The following is an 18328-nucleotide window of genomic DNA, read 5'->3' as shown; positions in this document are numbered from 1 at the left end:
ATGCAATATGTGTTAATTAACATGAGACCAACATGATGATAGGCTGAGAAACAGGCAGAGTCAGAAAAACAGGACAAACTGCATTTAGTTAATTGACAGATGCAATAGTGCAGGGCCTAACTGTCTCCAGCTCTAGGGAGAGAAAATTATTTAAAAGGGGTCTTGGTAGGTCTGGTCTAATGGTTCAACTGTCCCCAGCTTCAGCCACTACTACATTTGGGCAGTATCCATCTAAGAGAGTTCTTTGACTCTGGACTGATGTTTCTCCTCATCTCACTTTTCCCTCCTGCTTAGAGTTGCCAGATAAAACACAGGGCTCCCATTAGAGTTGCATTTCAGGTAAGTGATGAATCATTTTCTGCATGTCTTAAATATTGCATGGGACATACTTGCTTTCGTTTAGCTGAAATGCAAATTTAACTGGCTATTGTTATTTACAACTCTGGCAATCCTATTCCTTATAGATGCACTGGGGATCAGTCCTTTATTGCTTGTCAGCTGGCACATTTTGGGACATTGGCCTAGGCTCTACTGATCTTATCACGAGGGCAAACATGAAGATAATAACAGATTCAGATTTTCTCTTTTTTGCCAGTCCCTCCCAAGAGCCCACCTGAACCAGATTTGCTTTAAGGCAATTTCAATGAGTGTGGCAGTAAGTTTCTTTTTTCTTTTTAAAATCAGGTATCAGGTATCTTTTCAGCCAGAAAATTCTTACAACGATGCAGAAGTCACATTCTTTTTTTTTTTTTTTTTTTAGGTTTTAAAAAATTTATTTTTTAAAAGTTAACATGTGCATAAAAGGAAATTGAAAAACACAAGAACCAAAGAACAAAGTCATCCATAATCACAAGCAGTTTACAGTTTGACTTCTAGGTCCCATGTGTGTATCTACAAAAGTAAGCATTTTAATGTAATTAAGATTGTAGTTATGTATCATGCTTTTTTACACACCATGAATATACATTCTTGCTGCTGAGAAGAGCACTACAGGAATTCAGTGCGATCTCAAAACTAATTTTTACTTTTAAAGGTGACCAGCAGGGGGAGCACATTTCAAACCGACACACTGGGCTCAGGATACCTGGGTGAGATCAGCACTCTCAGGGCCACCTGGCATCACTCAGGCACCAAGAATTTCTAGAATCCCCGCAGGCTTTGCAGCTGTGTGCCAAATTTCTTTCTTTCTTTCTTTCTTTCTTTCTTTCTTTCTTTCTTTCTTTCTTTCTTTCTTTCTTTCATTAATTTATTTATTTTCAGAAAAACAGTATTCATTATTTCTTCACCACACCCAGTGCTCCATGCAATCTGTGCCCTCTATAATACCCACCGCCTGGTACCCCAGCCTCCCACACCCCCCTCCACTTCAAACCCCTCAGATTGTTTTTCAGCGTCCATAGTCTCTCATGATTCACCTCCCCTTCCAATTTACCCCAACTCCCTTCTCCTCTCTAACACCCCTTGTCCTCCATGATATTTGTTATGCTCCACAAATAAGTGAAACCATGTGCCAAATTTCTGACTAAGCAAAGGACTACTTGGGTAAAAGACAAACCCCAAACAAACCAGGAAAAAAAAACTACTAGTAAAAGAAAAGAAGTAACAATAATAATAAAAAACTCCAATGATAGCTAGTGCAAAGAAGCAGCAAACTACAAGATTATATGAAAAAACAGGGGTGCCTGGGTGGCTTAGTTGGTTAAACGTCTGCCTTTGGCTCAGGTTATGATCCCAAGGTCCTGGGATCGAACCCCACATCAGGCTCCCTGCTTGGTGGGAAGACTGCTTTTCCCTCTCCCTTTGCCTACTGCTCCCCTGCCCCTTGCGCTCTCTTTGTCAAATAAATAAATAAACAAAATCTTAAAATGTCGTGCTCTCCCTGCCTGCAGAGATGACGCAACACCAACACACACACAGGTCGATGCACAAACTCTTATTTATTCCCTGGTGGATCTTTCTCCTCTCTCTGCGGGGGAAGTTCCCTTGCCTTATATAGGGCATAACAGCCAATCACAGAGGTGATCACGTGATGAGCACGAGGTCACGTGTGGCCAGGGCGGATGTTTTTCAGGCTGTCCGTGCTGCTCGGGCTATATAGCCGGCGCCATCTTAGGGGCGTGACCCTGACATTAAAAAAAAAAAAAAAAAAAGGAAAAAGGATTATAAGAAAAAACAAATGATGAATGTTTCCCTACTCCTAGGGCTGGATAGGATTTGGAAACATCATGTTCAATTTCTCAAGACTTAATGAACAAGTGGGCTTGAGAACTATTGGACCAGATCACTGGCCTTACTGCACATATCCATGCCTGGACCTCCAGAGAGTGACTTCAGTGGTCTAGTGTGAGCTGTGTCCTCAGGCGTATCTACCATGCAATCAAGGTCAAGGGCCCTGGATTAGATGTTCATTAAGATCCCTTCTGACTCAAACACTTTAAGGTCTAAGAACCTTACCTTTATAAGTACTTACATGGCAGTTTTCTTGCATTTAATTAAAATGGGTGGCTTGCGGGACGCCTGGGTGGCTCAGTTGGTTAAGCAGCTGCCTTCGGCTCAGGTCATGATCCCAGCATCCTGGGATCGAATCCCACATCGGGCTCCTTGCTCAGCAGGGAGCCTGCTTGTTCCTCTGCCTCTGCCTGCCATTCTGTCTGCCTGCGCTCACTCTCCCCCCCCACCCCACCCCCTCTGCTCTCTGATAAATAAATAAAAATTTAAAAAAAATGGGTGGCTTGCTATTGTGGCTCAGATCTGTAGACTAAAGGGCAAATGTCTCATAGCTACCCCTTAACAAAGGGTCACTCTTGTTTCCAGAAAGAAGGGGATGTGGGAGTGTGGGTGAGTGAGCGCAGGCCAGTTATACTAGAAGTGTACATTCACCAACAGCAAGTTGAGTGTCCCAGCCATGTGCTAGCTTCCAGTAGTGTATGAATATTGACATCCAAGTAGAGCTTTTCAGGAACAGGGATGTAGACTCATTCTACAAACAATGTATTGAATTGCAATGACCTCAGGGTAACAACATTTCTAATTTATTTCTATATTTTTAAATGTAACTGATGAACACATTGGGAGTGTGACAGGGCTTTTTAGATTGAGCCTAAATTGTGTCCAACAGTAGGACCTGCCTGGGCATGTCTGGTTAACTGGTGGGGCAGGCCAAAAGGAAGGAGGTTGGGTGGAGGCATCTCCTTACCCAGAAGAAAGAGCAACGTATGCAAAGGTTGGTCCAGTACAAAAACCTTAGTCACTGGTAGGACAGTACAATGTTTTGTCATTCTAATTTGTCTCACGATCTAGCTCATGAATGTACCTCTGGCCAAAGGAGGAGAGAGGACTAGAGCAAAAGCTGAGACTCTGAAACTCTGAAACTCTGCGGTTTGACACCTGTAAGTTCTGTGTATTCACAGTGGCCAGGCTTCATAAAAACTGAGGTTCAGCAGGAACTTGCAGGAAGTGGTGATGATCCTTGGTGCCTTGGTGGATGGGGAGTTAGCAGTGGAGTGTGACAGGGCTAGAGCAGAGGTAGGAGAGGAGGGTGACTTGACCTCTCTCAGTATTCCAAGCCTGTAGGTTCCAGGGTTCTGAATTAGCAGAGAGGAATGAGGGCTGACAGAACACAGTTTACATCATAATGCCAGTTTCTAACTTCAAGAGACACAGTCTAGGACCCAAGTACCTGTGATCTCTTGAGGAAATTTTTCTAGTTCAGTTTAGCAAATGCTAGGCTTTGTCAATTGTTCTCCACTCCTCTGTGAGGAGTTACTCGGTCTTGATGCCATCATCAAGAGTGTGTAAGAGAAGGCTCATCTGCAGTAAGAATAGCATTGCTTCTGTGGTGAGCAAGTGACTGGAAATCCTGCTAGTCTAGGAGATTATAGGCTCTTTGAATCTCTAATACCGACTACCTCTTCTCAGAATGCCTATGGAAGCTTATCAGCACCTAGGTGACATCTTAGAGGCACCTTTCTTCTACTACTTTCCCTCCCTATGTGGCCAGGAAAGACTATCTGGGGTTGGGTTTAGAGTAGTCAGATCCTGGGCTGTGTCCTGGAGCCTCTGTTTTCTCAAGGATCTGGGCCTGATATGGATTGTGAACCAGACCTTCTGCCAAGGGCATTCCTCAGCTCCACTTCAGCAAGCAATGAAAGACATGCCACACGGAAGCAAAAAAAAAGCTGGTCTCAGTTCAATCACTCCATCTTACTTCTGATGTAACCTTTCAGCTCTTAGAATATTCTGACTAAAAGTCTGTGATGGTTGACTCTATGTGTCAACTTGGATAGGCCATGTTAGCCAGTTTTTGGTCAAACGCCAGTCTAGATGTTGCTGTGAAAGCATTTTCTTTGATGGGATTAACAGTTAAATCAATAGATTTTGAGTAAAACAGATTATCTTCCATAATGCAGATGAGCCTCACCCAATCAGTTGAGGGACTTAAAAGCAAACAGACTGATGCTCCCAAGGACAAGGGAATTCTGCCTCGAGACCTCTTTGGACTCAAGCTATAGTATCAAGTCTTCAGCCTGCTGGCCTGCTTTGTAGATTTTGGACTTGCCAACCCTGACAACTTTGTGAACTAATTCTTTAAATCTCTCTATATTTAAACATCCTATGGGTTCTCTTATCTCTGGCGAATCCTGAGCTAATACAAGCTAGTGCAAGCTCTAAGCTTAACACCCCAGCAAACCACACAGACAACTTCTAGCATAGAAAAGAAATCAGATGCCAAAGCCAGTTTTTCTTTTTTTCTTTTTTAGAAGATTTTATTTATTTGACAGACAGAGATCACAAGTAGGCAAAGAGGCAGGCATGAGAGAGAGGGGGGAAGCAGGCTCCCTGCCAAGCAGAGAGCCCGATGCGGGGCTCGATCCCAGTACCCTGAGACCATGACTTGAGTTGAAGGCAGAGGCTTTAACCCACTGAGCCACCCAGGCACCCCTCAAAGGCAGTTTTCTGTCATTTGTCTACAACCTAAAGGAAATTTGTATGATCAACCACCTTTTAGGTTGGGGGTGTGTATAAAAAAATCTATGATGTTCTCATGATTGGATATTACCATCAACTGCTTCATTTTCATAAGTACTATTACAACCAGAGTTCCTTGTGATTTGTTCCAAGGCCATTTTGCTAACCTTGGGGTATCTGGGTAGCTGTGGGGAGGCAGACAATGAACAATCACCTTCAGGTAAAAGAATCATGGAGTAGAGGCTTTGGTTGTGAAATATTTGAGAGGCTGTGATGAAGTGATTTGAATTCTTAGTTTTCTGAGGAATTCAGAGTAATAAAGCTATTTCTGCTAAATCTCATGGTGGTTATAAGGTCTGTTTTAAAATGCAGCATTTAAAAAAATGCATCATGTAAACTATTTCTACAAAATAAAAGGAAATAAGGCACATAGCAACTTTCTGGTGGATTTGAACAGCTTTAGACATCAGGTCTGCAGCTCACAGGATCACCTAGAGGTCTGGGAACTGGAAAATCCAAATAGTTGCCTAAATACTCTTGTTTTCTTGGCTTCTTTGCTCTTAGCCACAGAGAATCAGATTGTCCAGTTATGATTATTAATGTATGAGAAAGAGAAACACAGGAAGGTGATTTCTTAAGGATTCTATTTTTCTTCTTTGTAGTTCCCCAAATGTGTGCCATGGTGTCTTAGTTCTGCAACATGGTCATAAGGACAAATACATTAAAAAATGTTTTATAATAAGATCTTCTCATCCTTGGAGAGTTGCCATGCTATTAGCATTCAAAAGGTAGTAAGACCCCAATAACCTCCCTCAGAGGATGGTAGGGAAGGTCATTCAAAAGAAGTGGCTGCTGGTTTACCTATGAGATGAACCTGGGCATTCAGAGACTCCTCATCCCCTCCCCTATCTTTGGACTGTGGGTTCATTTGCCTTTCCTGATCCCAGAAGCTGTTCCAAGGATAGAACATTGAGATGGAATGTAGTGCTGAGAGTACCTGCACTATACACGACTGAAACCAGTTAGGCCTCTTAAAAAATTTTAAATTCAATTTAGTTAAAAGTATACTGTACTATTAGTTTCAGGGGTAGATTCATCACTTGCATATAACACCCAGTGCTCATTACATCAAGTGCCCTCCTTAATGTCCATTACCAAGTTACCCCATTTTTCCACCCACCAACCTCTAGAAACCCTCAGTTTGTTTCTTAGAGTCTCTTATGGGTTGCCTTCCTCTCTGTTTTTTCTTATTTTTCCTTCCCTTCCCCTATGTTCATCTGTTTTGTTTCTTAAATTCTACTTACAACAGCATGTCCTATGTATTTTAAACAATGCCCAAAGAAGATGTCAAAGGAATCTGAGGCCATTCACTGAAGTTCCCAACCAATGAAGAATTGGCAAATTGATTATGTTGGTTCCCTCCCTCTGAGCGAGGTCCTAAATATGCCTTGGTTTGTGTGGACACTACGTCTGGCTTAACCCCAAACTTTCCACTGTTGCTATGCAAACCAGGCTGCCATCATTGAAGATTAGAGAAGCTAAGTACCACATATAGATATCCTCCTTGACTAGATGGTCATTAGGGGTTACAGTTCAAAAGTCATGACATGCAAGGGTGGGAAAAGGAACATAACACTGAATAGAGGTTCCATCTTCCCTATAACCTATAAGCAGCAGGGTTGGTAGAAAGAAGAAATAGAATATCAGAACAGCAAATTAAATTGTTAACAAGTAAAACCACCTTGGCTGATGGACTAAAGTATTGTCCCAGGTTTTAATAATTTTGAATGACCATCCAGTAGGGCCTATTGCTCCATGTGCTAGGTTGGGGACCCCTGATGAAACACCCAGTACCATGAAGAAGTTGTGGGAACCAGCCATTGTCCCAACTCTCATTGTGGATAAACGCTATCCTGTTGAGAACACCAAGCCCTATCACGCCTGAGAAAGGAATTATCTACTAGAAATTGCAGTGGGACCTCCTGCTGGGATAGTTACTTTGTATTCCTTGGTGAGGGAGAGCTACTCAATTTCCACCAGGATCCACCAGGATCCTATTATCCAAGCTGGACCCATTAAAAGGCACTATACCTGGAATGTAACATACACCATCAAAAGGGAAGAGGATGGGGGTCTTGGTCTAGCACATCCCTCTCCTAGTCTATCTCCTCATGCCTAACAATGCTGCCTCCTCTTGCCAACATGCATAGTATATACCACCAGGTTAAATTTCTAAACCTCCCAACCTCCCTCTCCTCAAGGCCAGGTAGGGGCATTCTGTTTCCACTGGTTTGATCATTTGGCCACCATCTTTGTTCCCTTCATTGGCCTGGAGGATGTTACAGCACAAAAAGAAATCCTTACAAAATTCACCCAGCAAGATTTAAATGATAGCCAACAAAGCCTGTTTTTACTGAACACTGAAATGTTTCTGATGAGAAACATCAGAAACATCCAAAATAGGATGGCTTTAGACCTTATTACTGCCTTATAAGGAGGCACCTATGTCATTATCCAAACAGAATGTTTTGTGTTCATACTTTGATGAGTATACTAATGTATCGTGTTTATTAAATTTCATGAAGACATAGTAAACTCCTTGAGTGATTTGACTCCTAGCTTAGGGGACTAGATGAATCAGTGATTTGATAGACTCTTACAGAAAGTTATTAGTGATTTTGGAATTATTATCTTAATCTGTGATTTTTCTTACATGTGCCTGTGTTGGTGCAGCATTTGCCTCCAGTACAGCCAGATAGCCACCAAAGGGGCCACCTCCATGCTAGTGAAACCCCTTGCTAATTGCTCAGGGCCTGCTGTGGAAGGAGGGATGTGTATGAAATTATAGTCAGTCATGAGGAGTGGAATTATGGGGAAAGTAATCAAAAAGACATAACTGCTAGTTGACCTGTGAGATTGACCTGGACATTCAGAGGCTCCTCACCAACCCTCTCCTTGGAATATGGGTTTCACTTTCCTCTCCCACTCCTAGAGGCCACTCCAAGGACCTAGTCTTGAGATTGTGGTGTGATATTGAGAACATCTGCATGGTATACATGACTAAACCTAGTTAGGAACTCTTTATTAGCTTTCTAAGATTTGGCAGACAAAGGTGGGGATCTACTCATCTTGCTGCCACCCAAGACAAAGCCTAATATGGAAGTTCCCTTTGTTTGTTCAAACTACCAACTACTAACCTGGAATGGCCTCCTCTTTCTTGGGTCTCTCTCTGCCCTCCATATATAAGTGTCTTATTTCAGATTATACCTGGAAACCCCCTGAGAGGGTGGTGAACCAACAGAGGGGCATTTGCTGGGACAGAAAACTTGCTCTGGAAGATCATTGATTTTATAAATCCAAGCTAAGTCACAAGGTAATGATTATTAGTCCAAGTACAGCTAACAGTAGTAAATACACCATTACCATATGCAGAATCTAAATTCTCATAATGTAAAATGCTTCCTTTCTTCCAACTTCCAAGCCTGCAAATCCCTTCTTAGATCCAGCTTGACAGAGGAGTTCTTTTGGAGACTTAGTACTACATACATACATAGAAGTAGAGGCGATACTCTTTCACCTGTGCCAGGTGATGAGCAGGAAGTGTGTAATTGCAGCATCCACAAAAGAAATAGTAGGAATCTTTTTATTCAAACATTTAAAAATTATTTGCATAAATGTGTTCAAGTAGTGCTTTTCAAATGGCAAACACTTGGAATTTTGCAAATGGCTAAAATGGGGCTATGACTTACAGCAATGGCCACAGTCGCCAAACTGTGGAAAGAACCTAGATGCCCTTCAACAGACAAATGGATAAAGAAGATATGGTCCATATATACAATGGAGTATTATGCCTCCATCAGAAAGGATGAATACCCAACTTTTGTATCAACGTGGACGGGACTGGAAGAGATTATGCTGAGTGAAATAAGTCAAGCAGAGAAAGTCAAGTATCATATGGTTTCACTTACTTATGGAGCATAAGAAATAATATGGAGGACATTGGAAGATGGAGAGGAGGAGTGAGTTGGGGGAAATTGGAGGGGGAGACAAACCATGAGAGACTGTGGATGCTGAGAAACAAACTGAGGGTTTTGGAGGGGAGGGGGGTGGGGGGTTGGGTAAGCCTGATGGTGGGTATTATGCAGGGCACATATTGTGTGGAGCACTGGGTGTGGTGCATAAACAATGAATTCTGGAACACTGAAAAGAAATAAAATAAAATGAAAAAAAAAAAAGAATGCATAGGTATTACAGTTTATGTAAATAGATGTTAAGTGAAATTGATAGTAGTTTCCTCCCTCCTAAAAAAGGGGGAGGGTTATGACTTAAAACTATAGCTTCTTAACATGAATGAATGCTATAAATTAATTGGAAAACATGACGAATATGTAGAAAATGTCAACACCAGGACATGCCTAAATGAAATAAAGTTAGGTGAAAATACCAGAAAAAGTTACATATATGCTGGTTACAACCAAGTGGAATTAAATGTGTGTACATTAGAAAATATGAGAGAATTTGAATGAGGTTAGTAGTTTACAATTTAATATTCATTAATATTTTTCATACAACTGCTTTTTTCATACAACTTTTTTATACAACTGCTCACATTTCTAAAAAAGCAAGTTTACTTTAAAAATGAACAGAGAAACTGAATAGATGTTTTTCCAAAGAGGACATATAGATGGCCAACAGCACATGAAAAGATGCTCAACGTCACTCAAAGGAAATGTAAATCAAAACCACAATGAGATATCACCTCACACTTGTCACAATGGCTAAAATAAAAAAGTCAAGAAATAACAAGTGCTGCCTAGGATGTGGAGAAAAAGGAAACTTTGTGGATTGTTGATGGGAATGCAAACTGGCGCTGGTCCTATGGAAACAGTATGGAGGTTACTAAAAAAATTAAAATTACCTTAAGATCCAATAATTCCACTGCTGAATATTTGCTCTAAGAAAATGACAACACTAATTTAAAAACATATTGGCATCCCTATGTTTATTGCAGCATTATTTACAAAAGCCAAGATATGGAAGCAACCCAAATGTCCATTGACTGGTGAATGGATAAGATTATACACACACACACACACACACACACACACACCGGGATATTATGTGGCATAAAAAAAGGATGAGATCTTGGCATTTGTGACAACATGGATAAATCTAGAAGGTGTTATGCAAGGTGAAATAAACATACTAGCTAGGTTTGAAAAAGGCACAGAAGACACTAGAGAATCCCTTACTAGATAAATGAAAGAACTAAAATCTAATCAGGTGAGTATCAAAAAGATTATTACTAAGATGAATAAAAAATGGAGTCTCTAACTGCTAAGATAAACAAGACAGAAGTGAGAGGCAGTGATATAGAAGACAAAATGATGGAAATTAAAGAAACTGAGAAAAAGAGAGATAAACAACTACTGGACTAGGAGGGGGAGGATTTGAGAAATCAGTGATACCATAACGCAAAACAATGTCAGAATAATTGGAGTCCAGGAGGAAAATGAAAGAGAGAAGGGGGGGAAGGTTTATTTGAGCAAATTATAGCTGAGAACTTGCCTAATCTGGGGAAGAAACAGGCTTTCAAGTCCAGGACGCACAGACAAACCCCCTTAAAAAATATAAAAATAGGTCAACACCTTAACATAGAATAATGAAATTTGCAAATTTCAGAAACAAAGAAAACATCCTGAAAGCAGCTTGGGACAAATGGTCCTTACCCTACAAGAGTAGAAACAAGACTGGCAGCAGCTCTATGCACAAAGACATGGCAGACCAGAAAGGACAGGTATGATATATTCAGGATGCTAAATGAGAAAAATATGCAGCCCAGAATACTTTATCCAGTAAGCTGTCATTCAGAATAGGTGCAATAGGGGTGCCTGGGTGGCTCAGTGGGTTAAAGCCTCTGCCTTTGGCTCAGGTCATGATCCCGGGATTCTGGGATCGAGCCCTGCATCAGGCTCTCAGCTCTATGGGGAGCCTGCCTCCTCCTCTCTCTATTTGCCTGTCTCTCCATCTACTTCTGATCTCTCTCTCTCTGTGTCAAATAAATAAAACTTAAAAAAATAGGTGTGATAAAGAGTTTTCAGGAGAAACAGAAACTGAAAGAATCTGTGATCACTAAACGAGATCTGCAAAAAAATTTAAAGGGGATCCTTTAAGCAAAGAGAGAGCCCAAAAGTAACATAGATCAGAAGGGAACGGAGTCAATATACAGAAACACTGACTTTACAGGTAATACAATGGTACTAAATTTATTTCTTTCAATAATTATTCTGAATGTAAATGCTCTAATCAAAAGACATATGTATCAGATTAGATAACAAACAATACCCATTGATATATTTTCTACAAGAGTCTCACTTCATTTTATTTATTTATTTTTAAAGATTTTATTTATTTGACAGACAGAGATCACATGTAGGCAGAGACGGGGGCAGGGTGGGGGGTGAAGCAGGCCCCCTGAAGAGCAGAGAGTCCGATGTGGGGCTCAATCCCAGGACCCTGAAATCATGACCTGAGCTGAAAGCAGAGGCTTTAACCCGCTGAGCCACCCAGGTGCCCCTAACTTCATTTTATTTTTTAAAAAAGATTTCTTTTATTTATTTGACAGAAAGAGAGATCACAAGTAAGCAGATAGGCAGGTAGAGAGAGAGGGAGAAGCAGGCTCCCTGCTGAACAGAGTCTGATGCAGGGCTCCATTGAGGGCCATGAGATCATGACCTGAGCCGAAGGCAGAGGCTTAACCCATTGACCCACCCAGGCTCCCTGAGACTCGTTTTAGACACAAATTTAAAGTGAGGTGGGAGAGAATCATTTATCACACTAATGAACATTAAAGGAAAGCTGGTATAGCAATCCTTATATCAGATGAATTGGATTTTAAACTAAAGACTGTAATGAGATGAAAAAGGACACTATATCATATTTAAAGGGTCTATCCCATGAGAAAAACTAACAATTGCAAATATTTACACTCCTAACTTGGGAGCAGCCAATTATATAAGCCAATTAATAATAAAACTAAAAAAAAAAAAAGGACAGTAATACAATGATAGTAGGGGACTTTAATATTGCACGCACTGCAATGGACAGATCATCTAGGCAGAAGATCAAAAAGGAAACAAGGGTTTTGAATGACACACTGGACCTGATGGATGTCACAGGTATATTCAGAGTATTTCATCCTAAAGCAACAGAATACACATTCTTCTCTAATGTACATGGAACATTGTCCAGAATAGATCACATACTGCATTGCAAATCAGGTCTCAACTGAAAAAAAGATTGGGATTATTCCCTGCATATTCTGAGACAACAAAGCTTTAAAAGTTGAACTCAATCACAATACAAAATTTGGAGGGAACAAAAACATATGGACGGTAAGGAACATCCTGCTAAACAATGAATGGGTTAATAAGAAAATTAAAGAAGAATTAAAAAAATATGGAAATAATTGAAAATGAAACACAGCTGTTCAAAACCTTTGGGATGCAGCAAAGGTGGTCCTAAGAGAGAAGTATGTAGCAATACAGCTTTCCTCAAGAAATAAGAAAAGTCTCAAATACACAACCTGGAGAAAGAAATAGAGAAAATAAAGCCCAGACCCAGCGGGAGAAGAGAAATAATAAAGATCAGAGCAGAAATCAATGAAATGGAAACCAAAAGAACAGTAGAACAGATCAATAAAACTAGGAGCTGATTCTTTGAAAGAATTAATAAGATTGATAACCCCCTGGCCAGACTTACCAAAAAGAAAAAAGAAAGGACCCACATTAATAAAATCATGAATGAAAAAGGAGAGATCAAAACCAAGACCAAGGAAATACAATTGTAAGAACATGTTATGAGCAATTACATGCCAACCAATCAGACAATCTGGAAGCAATGGATGCATTCCTAGAAACATATAAACTACCAAAGCTGAACCAGGAAGAAATAGAAAACCTGAACAGACCCATAACCAGCAAGGACACTGAAGCAGTAATCAAAAATCTCCCAAGAGCCCAGGGCCAGATGGCTTTCCAGGGGAATTCTACCAAACATTTAAAGAAGAATTAATACCTATTCTTCTGAAACTGTTCCAAAAAAATAGAAATGAAAGGAAAACTTCTAAACTCATTTTCTGAGGCCAGCATTCTTTGATCCCAATACCAAACAACGACCCCACCAAAAGGGAGAATTACAGACCAATAACCCTGATGAACATGGATGCAAAAATTCTCACCAAAATACTAGCTAATAGGATCCAACGGCACATTAAAAGGGTTATCCACCACAACCAAATGGGATTTATTCCTGGGCTGCAAGGGTAGTTCAACATCTGCAAATCAATCAACATCATACACTACATTAATAAAAGAAAAGATAAGTACAATATGATCCTGTGAATAGATGCAGGAAAAGCATTTGACAAAATACACCATCCCTTCTTGATGAAAACTCTCCATAGTGTAAGGATAGAGGGAACAGACCTCAAAATCATAAAAGCCATGTACAAAAAGCCCACAGCGAATATCATTCTCAATGGGGAAAAACTGAGAGCTTTTCCCCTAAGGTCAGGAACCTGCCAGAGATGTTCACTCCCACCACTACTGTTCAACATAGCAGTAAAATTCCTAGCCTCAGCAATCAGACAACAAAAAGAAATAAAAGCATCCAAATAGGCAAAGAAGAAGTCAAACTCTCACTCTTTGCAGATGACAAGACACTGTAAATGGAAAACCCAGAAGACTCACCCCAAAATTGCTAGCTCTTATACAGAAATTCAGCAAAGTGGCAGGACATAAAATCAATGCACAGCAATCGGTTGCATTTCTACACACCAACAAGATAGAAGAAAGAGAAATTAAGGAGTTGATCCTATTTACAATTGCACCCAAAACCATAAGATACCTAGGAACAAATCTAACCAAAGAGACGAAGAATCTGCACTCGGGAAACTAGAGAATACTCATGAAAGAAATTGAGAGAGACACAAAGAAATGGAAAAAGGTTTCATGCTCATGGATTGGAAGAACAAATGTCTATGCTACCTAGAGCTATCTACACATTTAATGAAAATACCATCAACTTTTTTTTTCAAAGAAATGGAACAGATAATTCTAAAATTTGTATAGAACCAGAAAAGACCCCAAATAGTCAATGGAATGCTGAAAGAGGAAACTAAAGTTGTAGGCATCACAATTCTGAACTTTAAGCTGTATTACAAAGCTTTAATCATCAAGACAATATGGTACTGGCACAAAAACAGACATGTAAATCAATGGAACAGAATAGAGAACCCAGAAATGGGCCCTCAAGTCTATCGTCAACTAATCTTCGACAAAGCAGGAAAGAATGTCAAACGGAAAAAAGACAGTCTTCAACAAATGGTGTTGAGGGAAAATTGGACAGCCACATGCAGAAGAATGAAACTGGACCATTTCCTTATACCTCACAAAAAATAGACTCAAAATGGATGAAAGACCTGAATGTGAGACAGGGATCCATCAAAATCCTTGAGGAGAACACAGGCAGCAAGCTCTTCGACCTCTGTCACAGCAACTTCTTCCTAAAAACACCACCAAAGGCAAGGAAAACAAGGACAAAAATGAACTACTGGGCCTTCATCAAGATCAAAAGCTTTTGCACAATAAGTGAAACAATCAACAAAACCAAAAGACAACTGACAGAATGGAAGAGATAACTGTAGCCATCTTATCAGATAAAGCGTTAGTATCCAAAATCTATGAAAAACTTATCAGACTCAATGTCCAAAACACAAATAATCCAGTCAAGAAATGAGCAGAAGACATAAACAGACATTTCTCAAATAAAGACATACAAATGGCCATCAGACACAGGAAAAAATGCTCCACATCACTCAGCATCAGAGAAATACAAATCAAAACCTCAGTGAGATACCACCTCATGCCATTCAGAATGGCTAAAATTAACAAGTCAGGAAATGACAGGTGTTGGCAAGGATGCAGAGAAAGGGAAACCCTCCTACACTGTTGGTGGGAATGGAAGCTGGTGCAGCCATTCTGGAAGCAGTATGGAGGTTCCTCAAAAATTTGAAAACAGAACTACCCTACGACCCAGCAATCGCCCTACCAGGTATTTACCCAAAAGATACAAAGGTAGCAATCTAAGGGGCACCTGCATCTCTTCAGATGTTTATTAGCAACATTGTCCACAATAGCCAAGCTATGAAAAGAACCAGATGTCCATTGACAGATGAATGTCCATTGACAGTTTTCCTCTGGTAAGTGGCTTTCCTAATATCACAGTCAACTGAGTGACAACACAAGGACCAGATCTAGGACTGCAACCTGGAGTTATTTCTGCTATGTAGCCTCTTCATTTTTTTGACTCTGGGCAAAAGGGAAGGGAGAATTTATTGAATGTTCTCTGTAAAGTTTATGAGAATTGATAGAAGCAGGAAAACTTTCTTTGAAATGTGAGAAACTATCTGGCTAGCCCTCTCCCTTCTTCACACTCTAAGAATAGCACAGGCTTTTCTAGAACTTCCCAGCATATGGATCCATTTTTCAGCTGCTCACTTTCAAAGTGCTGAAGGCAGACACAAGTAGTCTCCCTGAGGGATCTTGGGGACTTGACAGGCAGCATTTCAAGAAGAGGTGGCAAAAAGGGCTTCTAAGGTGACCCAACCATTAGAGCTGAGTGAACTCCTTTCCCATCTCATGGACACACAGGAATTTTGGTACCCAGAGTTTAAGTACTTCACTGGATTGAAGATGGCAGCCAGCAGACCCAAGGACAAGGGGAGGGAGGAGTGTAAAATACTTTCTCATGGACAATATGTAACATTTTTTTCTTGAAAGCCTGAAAAATTTCATTTACTCAAGAGACAGGGAGATACACAAGGAAGTCTTAAAAAATTCTTTCCAGGAGAAATGAGTTTCTATGTAATGAAGTACAAAATTCATCCTTGAGGGCAGAGGATAGCTCCTCCCAAACTAGAAAAATCTCTGTGCTTAAGTAGAGAGAGAACACTCCCCAAATATATTTACTTGGAATAAACTTTGTAGTTTCCTTATGTAGTTTCCTTATGAGTTTATTGTTTCTAATTCATTTGGTTAAATGCTTGATCAGTGAGTCAAAATATTCTATTTAAAGATTGAGCAGTGGGACTCCTGGGTTGTTCAGTTGGTTAAGCATCTGCCTTTGGCTCAGGTTATGATTCCAGGGTCCTGGAATCAAGCCTCTCATTGGCCTCCCTGCTCAGCAGTGAGTCTGTTTCTCCCTTTCCCTCTGACCCTGTACCTGCTTGTGTTCACTCTCTCTCTCAAATAAATAAATAAAAGTCTTTAAAAAATAGATAACAATTGGGCAGAATAAACAACAGTAATAAGGACAAATCCTCATGGGAAAGAACATAATTTCATGGATTGTAGACAGTGGGCTTCCAAGAATTGTTTTACATTGACCTTCTTACTGGTAGCTATCATTTATTGAGTGCTTACTATGTACTAGGTATAGTATAAACACATTTCATTTTTTCTTTTCTTAAAATTGAGACATAATTGATTAGAAGTTCTTTTTTAGTTATAAAAATAATGTAGCACTATATAATGTAAACATGAAAGGCTCCATGCTGCCTTCCCTCCATTTTTGTTCTCAGGAATCATTACCTTAACAGCTTGCTGGGGAAGATAGTTTCTGTCATTTATCAAGATCACCCAAGCTGTAGCACATGTGCTTTAAACTGAGTCATGACCCCTAAAAAATTTCGAGCTTCTATAATGTTCATGTAGAGGGATTGAGATTCAGTTCACAAATTTGAGAGTATGAGAAATAAAACTTTGTTTTTCTATAACTAAGTTTAATTTCTATTTCAAAATCCATTTGTAAGGTTGTATAAAGTTAGCATTGGTAGTAATGGAGGTCACCCCAGCTGCCCTGAGTATTGGGTCTGTGTGATACTGAGGACTTACATAGTTCAAGGTGTTTGGGGAGAGACCCTCTGTCCCTGGAGTTTTCTATCTCCCAGAGGGATAAAACTGCTATTGGTTTGATGTGGGAGACAGGAAACCCTAACTATGAAATGTTATGCATTAGGGGCTTGGTGGGGAAGTATCTGGGAAGTACAAGGCTTACTTGGTGCTATACACTGTGAAATTTGACTTGCCTTCAGCTTGGCTAAGCTAGCTTCAGGGGAGCTGTGGAACAAATCTGTTAAATTCTCCTCTTGTCTCACAGTCGACAACTGCACAGAGGATCCTGTTGGGAACAGTAGAGGGAAATGGTTTGAGAAATGTATAAACGGGAGAGAAGAACCTGACCAACAGCCTCCATTTCCTTTGAGGCCACTTCCCAGACTCTCTCCTTATTCAGAGGCAGGTTACAGAGTGGGGGCTCTAAGAGCTGCTCTGTGGATTCCATATATTTGATAAAATTTATCATTTGAAAATAATGATTTTTCCTCTCACTTACTTCCAATTCTAACATCTTTTGCTTCTTTTCTTACTGCATTGAGTTAGCCTCCAGAGTAATGTTGAAAAGATTGATGAGTAGGTACCTTTGTCTCGCCTCTGACTTTAAATGGACTACTTCTAATGTTGTACAGTAAAGTTTGATGTTTTTAGTAGATGTCCTTTATCAGATTAACGAAATTATTGTTCATTCCACATTTGCCAAGAACTTTTTAAAAATTATTTATTTATTTAATAATATATCTGTAAGCAGAAGTTAACAAATAATGAACAATTGTTGAATTTTAATTATTTTTCTGCTTTTTTGTTAGTAGACAATTTTTTTTAGAAGCTTTAGGCTTAAGGAAAAAATGAGCAGGTAAGAGATGCCTGGATGGCTCAGCTGGTTAAGGACTGACTTGGTTTTGGATCAGGTCATGATCTTGGGGATCTGGAGATTGAGCCCCATGTGGGGATCCCTGCTCAGTAGGGAGTCCGCTTGAGGATTTTTCTCCCTCTACCTCTTCCCCCAACTTCCCCACCGACATTCACTTTGATCTATTATTAATATCTACTTTAGTGTGGTATGTTTACTAGAATTAATGAACCAATATTGATACATTATAGTTCACTAAAGTCCATACTATATTTGAATTTTCTTACTTTTCACCATTTCAGGGTTCCTTCCCGGGAAACCACATTACACTAAACTACCCAGTCTCTTTCGACTCCTCTTGGCTGTGACACTTTCTCAGAATATTCTTGCTTTTAATGACCTTGGCAGTTTAGAGGCACTTTTGATTAGGTATTTTGTAGAATGTCCCTCAGTTGGAATTCATCTGATTTTTTTTTTCCTATTAAAAAATATTTACTGATTTATTTATTTAAAAAATTGAGATATAATTGGTATATAGCATTATATTAGTTTC

The sequence above is a fragment of the Mustela nivalis genome (genome assembly GCF_964662115.1).
Source record: "Mustela nivalis genome assembly, chromosome: 15".
In the NCBI taxonomy this organism is placed as follows: domain Eukaryota; kingdom Metazoa; phylum Chordata; class Mammalia; order Carnivora; family Mustelidae; genus Mustela; species Mustela nivalis.
The sequence above is the reverse complement of the archived record's forward strand: the minus strand, read 5'-3'. Positions refer to the sequence as shown.